Source organism: Diceros bicornis, chromosome 10 (assembly GCF_020826845.1).
Source record: "Diceros bicornis minor isolate mBicDic1 chromosome 10, mDicBic1.mat.cur, whole genome shotgun sequence".
Lineage (NCBI taxonomy): Eukaryota > Metazoa > Chordata > Mammalia > Perissodactyla > Rhinocerotidae > Diceros > Diceros bicornis.
The window spans coordinates 4,193,244-4,201,875 of record NC_080749.1 but is presented as its reverse complement, the minus strand read 5'-3'; positions in this window follow the sequence as shown (position 1 = coordinate 4,201,875).

Below are 8,632 nucleotides of genomic sequence, written 5' to 3'. Positions count from 1 at the left end.
TCTATGTAGGAGTAGAAATTCTGAGTCCTATGGTAGCTCTGTGTTTACAATTCGAGGAACCACCAAACTGTTTTCCAAAGTATCTTCATTATTTTACATTCCACCGGCATTGTATGAGGGTTTCAATTTCTCTGCATCCTCACCAACACTTGCTGTTGTCTGTCTTTATTTTAGCCTCCTAGTGGGTATGAAGTGGCATCTTATTATGATTTTGGTTTGCATTTCCCTAATGACTAAAAATATTGAACATATTTTCGTATGATTATTGGCCATTTGTGTATCTTCTTTAGAGAAATATCTACTCAAGTCTTTTGCTTATTTTTAATTGGGTTATTTATCTTTTCATGGTTGAGTTATGAGTTCTTTATTTATTCTGCATACAAGTTCCTTATCAGATATATGATTTGCAAGTATTTTCTCCCATTCTATGGGTTGTCTTTTGCCTTTCTTGATGGTGTCCTTTGAAGCCCCAAATTTCTTAATTTTGAAGTCCAATTTATTTACGTTTTCTTTTTTGCTTGTGCTATTGCTGTCATATCTAAGAAGCCGTTGCCTAATCTAAGGTAAGCAATATTTACTCCTACATTTTCTTCTAAAGAGTTTTATAGTTTTAACTCTTACCTTTAGGTCTATGATACATTTTTGAGTTAATTTCTGCATATGGTATGAGGTTATCCAGTTGTGCCAGCACCATCTGTTGAAGAGAATATTCTTTCTCCATTGAATTGTCTTGGCTCCCTTGACAAAATCAATTGACTGTAAATGTGAGTGTTTAGATCTGGACTCTCATTTCTATTCTATTAATCTATATATTCATCCTTATTCTAGTACCACACTGTCCCGACTATTGCAGCTCTGTAGTAAATTTTGGAATCAGGCAACATGAGTTGTCCAACTGTATTCTTCTTCAAGATTGTTTTGGCTATTCTGGGTGCCTTCCATTTCTGTATACATTTTAGGATTAGTTTATCAATTTCCGCAAACAAGCAAAGTGGGAGTCTGATAGGGAGTGCATTGAATGTATAGATCAGTTTGGAGAGTATTGCCATCTAAACAATCTTAAATCTTCCAATCCATGAATGTGGGATATATTTCCACTTAGATTTTCTTTAATTCCTCTCAACAATGTTTTGTGGTTTTAATGTACAAGTCTTGCACTTCTGTTAACTTTAAGTATTCTTTTTGATGTAATTATAAGTATAATTATTTTCTTAATTTCATTTTCAGATTCTTCATTGCTAGTGTGTATAAATACAATCAATTGTTGTGTATTGCCCTTGTATCCTGCTATATGGCTAAATTAATTTGTTAGTTCTTAAAGTATTCTTTGTGTGTGTGTCTGTGATTCCCTTAGGTTTTATACACAAAACATCATGTCACCTGCAAATAAGTTTTCCTGCTTTCTTTCCAATCTTGGGTGTCTTTCATTTCCTTTTCTTTCCTTATTTCCATGGCTGGACCCTCCAGTACCAGTACGTTGCTGAATAAAATTGACAGGAGACGTCATCTTTGTCTTATTCCTGATCTTAGGGGAAAAGCATTCAGTGTTTCACCATTAAGTATGATGTTTTTTTGTAGTGTTTTTTGATGTTTTTGCTGTGGGTTTTTTGTAGATGCCTTTTACCAGGTTGAGGAAATTTCCTCTTGTTCCTGGTTTGTGGAGTGTTTTTATCACAAAGCTCTGTTGGATTTTGTCAAATGCTTTTTCTGCCCCTATTGAGATGATCATTTGATTTTGTCCTTTATTCTATTAATATGGTGTATGACATGGATCAATTTTTGTATGTTAGACTAATCTTTCATTCTTGGGATAAATCCCACTTGGTCATGGTGCATAATCTCTTTTATAATCTCTAGATTTGGTTTGCTAATATTTTTTTGAGGATATTTGCATATATATTCATAAGAGACATTGGTCTGTAGTTTTTTTGTAATGTCGTTTGTCTGGTTTGGTATCATGGTAATATTAGCCTCACTGGATGAGTTGGGAAGTGTTCCCTCTTCTATGTTTTGGAAGAGTTTATGAAGTATTGGTACTACTCCTTCTTTAAACATTTGCTAGAATTCACCAGTGAAACCATTTGGGATTGAAATTATATTTGTGTAAAGTTTTAAAATTAATAATTTGATCTCTTTACTTATTATAGTAAGACTACCTAGTTCCTTTTTTTTTTTTTTTTTTTTGGGTGAGGAAGATTCACCCTGAGCTAACATCTGTTGCCCATCTTCCTCTTTTTTTTTGCTTGAGGAAGATTAGCCCTGAGCTAACATCCATGCCAATCTTCTTCTATTTTGTATGTGGGTCACTGCCACAGCATGGCTGACGAGTGGTGTGGGTCCACGCCCAGGATCTGAACCTGTGAACCCCAGGCCGCCAGCACACTGACCCTAACCACTGCATTGAGTCAGTTTCTGGAGTTGTGTCTTTCCTGGATGTTGTCCATTTCATCTAGTTTATATAATTTCTTGATATACAGTTGTTTATAGTATTCACTTGTAATCTTTTTTTATTTCTGTAAAGTCTTGATTTTAGTTATTTAAATCTTCTCCTTTTTAACTTTTTTATTTGGTCAGTTTAGCTAAAGGTTTGTCAAGAACGCTGAGCTTTTTAAAAAACCCACTTTCGGTTTTAGTGGTTTTCTCTTGTTTTTTTCTATTCTCTACTTCACTTACTCACGTTCTAGCTTTTATGTCCTTCCTTCTGTTTACTTTGAATTTAATTCGCTCTTCTTTATCTAGTTTCTTAAGGCAGAAGCTTAGATTACTGATTTGAGATCTTTCTTCTTTTTAAAAAACTATAGATGTATATATTTTTTAAATATAGCTATAAATTTCCTTCTGAGCACTGCTTTATCTGTATCCCATAAGTTTTGGTATGTTGAGCTTCTATTTTTATTCATACCAAAGTATTTTCTAATTCCACTTGTAATTTCTTTTTTGACCCATTGAATATTGAGTGTGTTGTTTAATTTTTATCTACTTATGAATTCCCCCAATTTCCTTTTATTATTGATTTCTAATTAAATTCCATTGTGATTGGACAACATATCTAGTATGATTTTAATCCTTTTGAATTTGTTGAGGTTTGTTCTATTGTCTAATGTATGGTCCATCCTGGAGAATGTTCCACGTGCACCTGAGAAGAACGCATGTTCTGGTGTGGTTGGGTGGAATGTCTTATAAATGTCTGCTGGTCTGGTTGGTTAACAGTGCTGTTCAAGTTTTCTGCTTCCTTGCTGGTATTTTGCCTAGTTGTTCTATCTATTATTAGAAGGGGGATATTGAGGTCTCCGACTACGATTTCTGAGTTATCTATTTCTCCTCTCATTCCGTCAGTTTTACTTCACGCATTTGGGGCTGTGAGTGGGTGTTGGGGCTTTCACTTCAGTCATTCAAGCTTTGCCTTAGACTTCACTTCTTGCCTGTGCGGCTTCGCTAGAGGGGAGGGATTAGGGCACTCTCAGGTCTTTCCTGAGTATGGCACTGCCTTGTGTATGTGCATGTCCTAGATCCCTGGGAATATGTTCAAGCTTTCCAAAACTTCCATGGACATCTTTTTTCCCAAATCATCCTTTTAAGTTTTTGGCCAGACTCTCATTTGCCCTAACAGAGATCACTGTCTCAGAGATAATGTTAAACAATTGCCACTAACTGTTTTCAACAAATGCCTTGGGGATAGGGCTCTTCACATAGAGTGAGTTTTGAGTCAGGTCAAATAACCACAGGCTTTGTGAATGGGGCTTTTCCAGGGAGCTGCTGGACAGGTCATAGTGACAATTCTTTCCAGATGGGACTTTCTACAGTTCCTCAAACCCTATCTGCCCTGCCTTTAATTGCTACTATGATGTTAGTATTTTTTTTATTTTATATTTTATATTTTATTTTAGTCTATTCTATTTTATTATTTTATTTTTTTGTGAGGAAGATCAGCCCTGAGCTAACATCCATGCCAATCCTCCTCTTTTTGCTGAGGAAGACTGGCCCTGAGCTCACATCTGTGCCCATCTTCCTCCACTCTACATGGGCTGCCGCCACAGCATGGCCTGACAAGGGGTGCATCGGTGCACGCCCGGGATCCCAACCCAGGCCACCAGCAGCAGAGTGTGAGCACTTAACCGCTACGCCACGAGGCCGGCCCCTGATATTAGTTTTTTGCAGCTACCGTTATTGACAGACTGCTTGTTTCCAGGATGACTGTGAACGTGGAGGCAGGGCGATGGGAGCAGGACAAGGCAGAACGCCACAAAGCTTGCTGTTCTTGCTGACACCCAACAGTTTTTCTTGAATAAAAACTCTTTGGGTTGTTGAAAGCCTTTGGTTAATTTCCAGAGTTCTGAAAAAGTTGATTTTGCCTGTGTTCTTATTGCTTATAAAAGAGTGGATTTTGGAAGTTCCCTGTATCAATTTTATGTATGTATTGTTAGGTATCAAGATATAGTCTAGGAAAATTTTGCAGGCCTCTGAAGTTAAGCGTCCACTCCCACTGAAGGAAAGTCAGGCTTCCATCTCTTTCTGCTGCAAGAGTCAGATGATTGGCTGCCTCAACTTAGGAGTCTTAACCATTCAAATTGAAATCCGCTGTGAGGATCTGAACACCCAGCTGCTTTAGTGGAAGAGAAGTTTTGGTTTAATGTTGACATTTGAAGCCCTGGCTGGACCTCTGGACTTCCAGGTTTACTGTTAAAGGCATGGTAGGAGGGTAAGAAGGAGCAGGGCTGGGCCAGAAAAGGAGAGCAAGTAGGAGGAGGAGGGGGGGCCTGGAGGAGGAGAAACAGGAGAAAGAAACCATACACCATATTTGATTCTGGAAATTATTTATGAAAGGATTAGATGACATGAAGTACAGAAAGAAGTCATGAAACCGTTGTGTCATATATAAGTAATACGATGTACTTTGTTAATGCTACAGTTAGTCTTAATAGGAAGTCCAGGGCTCCATAATCAAGAATTTGTGGGGATTCTGAAGAAGGGAGCCATCCTGAGCAAGCCCTCCTCATAACTGTTCTCCTCCTAGAGACAGTTTTATGAGAAAGTAACATAGTACAATTGCCAGCCCTAGTGGTCTAGTGCTTCAAGTTCGGTGCTCACACTGCTGGGGCCTGGGTCTGTTTCTCAGTCAGGGCACCACACCACCCGTCTGTGGGTTGTCATACTGTGGCAGCTGCATGTTGCTGTGATGCTGAAAGCTGTGCCACTGGTATTTCAAATACTAGCAGGGTCACCCCTGGTGGACAGGTTCAGTGGAGCTTCCAGACTAAGACAGACAAGGAAGAAGGACTTGGCCACTCACTTCTGGAAAACTGCCCGTGAAAATGCTATGAATAGCAGCAGAGCATTGTCTGATATAGCACCAGAGGGTGAGAGGAAGGTGCAAAAGACGAGGCAGGCTTCTGCTCTGCTCTGTTCTATACAGTGTTGCTAAGAGTCAGAATCGACTAGACGGTGCTAACAACAAACAAGGCACAATTATCAAAGCAACAAAGAATACACATTCATGTGACAGAAAAAAGCCTGCAACATCTTCAGGTCTCATATTTGTTTGATTCTTTCATTTACTGAGCAGGTGCCAGACTCCATGTCAGATGAGGATTCCGAGTGGGCAGCAAGCATCCTAAAGGAAGCCTGACAAAGACACGGTCATGGAAGCTACAGTGCTCAAGCTTAGAGCAGAAGGGTGCATTAGCGGAGTGCGGAGCAGGTCACTGGGTCTGCAGCAGGGGGCATGCTATAGAAGGAGCTTAGCACTGAGATCTGAAGGCCATAGAGGGGTTACAGACATGGAGCTGGGTGTGGGGAGAGGTGAGGGTGAGCACATTGAGACCCGGGGGCAGTGGTGCCTGGACTGTTTGAGGCATGCAAATGCCACGGGGTGACTGGATGTAGGGTTCCACAAGGTTCCTGGAGGCCACACTGCAAAGACATAAGGTACCATGCTAGGGAATCACTGAGCAGAGGGCCAACACAGCCAAGGTGCAATTATAGATTATCATTCTGGAGCCAGTGCAAAGGAGAGATGGAGGTTGGGTAGGTGAGACCAAGGACGCCCTGAGAGGATGTCACCAGTACTCTAGGTGATCAATGACACAGTCCTGGCCCAGGTAGTGGGGGTGGGGTGGTGAGAGTGGGCTGAGGGGTTGGTGTTGAAGAAGGGACAGGGGACAGTGGCTGACTGGATGTAGGTAGGAAGGAAAGGGAGGAACGTAGCCTGCTGTCTAGAGTTCCAGCTTAGACATCTGGGTGGGCATGGTACCAAGTACCAAGAGCAGGAGTGAGGAAGAAAAGCATTGCTAGTGGGGAACACCAGCAAGTACATCCATTCAACCCCTCTTCAGTGCCTACATATGTGTGGCCCATGCTGGACCCTGAGGACACTATGGCACCCCCAGGAATGAACGTCTCATGCACAGGTGAGGGAGATGAGCACACAGATGATGACCACACAATGCTGTGGGTGTCATGGTTGAGATGAGTACTGGGGCTATGGCAACCAGGGGCTTAAGAGAAAAGAAGATGTATAATGATCTGTATGTATGCAAAGGCTCAGAGGAGAGAGACTCTGTAAAATGTGGTTGGAGTGAAGGGTGGGAACAGCGAAGGGGGCTGCAGGCAAAGACAGGGCCCAGAGCAGGGGCCAGCAGGCAGAGCATGGAGGCCCTGGCAGGACAAGCCACGGTGCTGGGCTTTATCCTGAGGGAATGCTGGGCATCAGAGGGGCTGAGAAGGGGCGCAGCTTGAGTCTAACTTTGCACATAGTTCAGCAGGGCATTCAGGCAGAAATGTCCAGCAGGCCCTTGGAGATATCAGGTGCAACTTGGAGGGATAATACTCAGCTGAGGATGAGATCTGGAATTTATCCACTGACAGGTGCTGGGAACCAAGGAGCGGGCGATGGGGTGATGAGGTTGCCCAGGGAGACTGTACAGTGAGAGGGTCAGCAAGGCGACAGCTTTACCCCAACAGAATTCATGAAGGTCAGCCCTAAGCTCCCCGGCCTGCTGAGGAGGACGAGGTGAAGTGTGTGAGGCCTTTACTTGGGCCCTACTCTGTGCCTCTAACCGCATCCCTCTGTACACCTTCCCACCCATCCTGGCCTTTGATGCCTCCTACCATCCTTTGACACCCAACCCTGGAAGCCTGCCCTGAACTCGGCTCCCAGATGGATGTGGGGCTCCTGCCTCAGGGCTGCTTGTGGGCCCGCTGAGCAGACCGCCCTTTCCTGCCTTAGCTGTCTGTCTGCTTTAGGGCCGCCCCACTAGGCCGTGACGTCCTTGGTGGCAGGGCTGTGAGTGGCTGAGCGCAGCACCTGTACAGTAGGTGACAGGGGAATGCTCACGTTGGATGTTCTCCGCCTATAGCATTAGAAACACACAAGCGGTCAAACACGATTCTTCCTTTCTTTCACATCTCCACTGGGGAATTCTCCATTGCAGAGCGTTAAATGGATTTTTTAAAGGATGGGTGAAAATTATATTTTGAATGTACCAAGGTAAGGGAGTGGCAAAGGGCACTTGCTGAATGCCTACTATGATGCAGGCTCAGTCTTAGGTGCTTATCTTAGTGGCTTGATCCAGGACCCGCTCCATAATTTGCAGGGCTCAGTGCCAGATGACAAGCAGAGCCCCCTGCTCAGAAATCATTAATAATTTCCAGGTGGAGACAGCAGGGCATTAAACCACTCAGGGGGCCCTTCTGAGCATTGGGCCTGCGTGGCAGCACAGGCTGCAGACCCATGAAGCCAGCCCTGGCTTAAACCTATAGCAGCCCTGAAACAAGGTTGTAGTAATCTTTATTTTATGGACACAGAGAGGGTGAGTAACTTGACCAAGGTTGCTCAGCAAATGAACTATGTAGCTAGGAATGAAATCTAAGGATTCTAACTCCAAAGCCCTCAATTTTCCCAAAACTTAGAGTGGTGAACATTTTTATAAATTGTATTAGTTTGAACCATATGAAATTGCCATTTGTGAAGATTCAAAAAGTGGTAGATTATTGGCAATTTCATACGGTCTAATCTAATACATTCCCTTTACTGACACTCATCTTTGTCCCTTCCGTAGGTCAGGATGGCCCGTGTTGGTTCCTAAGCACAAAGCCCACAAGGCTCCTGGCCTGGCCATTCTGCCTGTGGAACAACTGGGCCCCTCCCTGTCCCAGCACGTAGCTGTACTGGTCCCTCAGCCACGGCTATGATCCCTACACGGAACTGTGTGTGATTGTGGGGGTGCAGCAGGCTGTGTCCTCTCCCTGTCAGGTCCCCAAACATGTCCAGGGTGACTTGTGCTGATCTGTTCCATCTGGGCTCAGCCAGAGGCTGAGCAGTGACCACAACTGCTGCTTCTGGGGAGGGTATGGTTCCAGCCAAGGTCTGGCAAACAGCAAGTGCTCGGAAAACGTTTGTTGAATGTTTCTGGTCAGTGATTTAAAGCCCTCAGGGAAAGAATCAGGCAAGACGTCCCTTTTATATACTGCTGAAATATCTGTAAATTAGCAATATAGAAATTACAGGAAGCAATCTGGCCACATGTAGCCATGGCCTCAAAGTGTCAAGCTTCTCCCCATTCGTCACGGTTCTGAGAAGCTAGTCTGAAGGAAGATGAAGCTGGAAGCACATCTGTGTGTCTTCGGGTGCTGT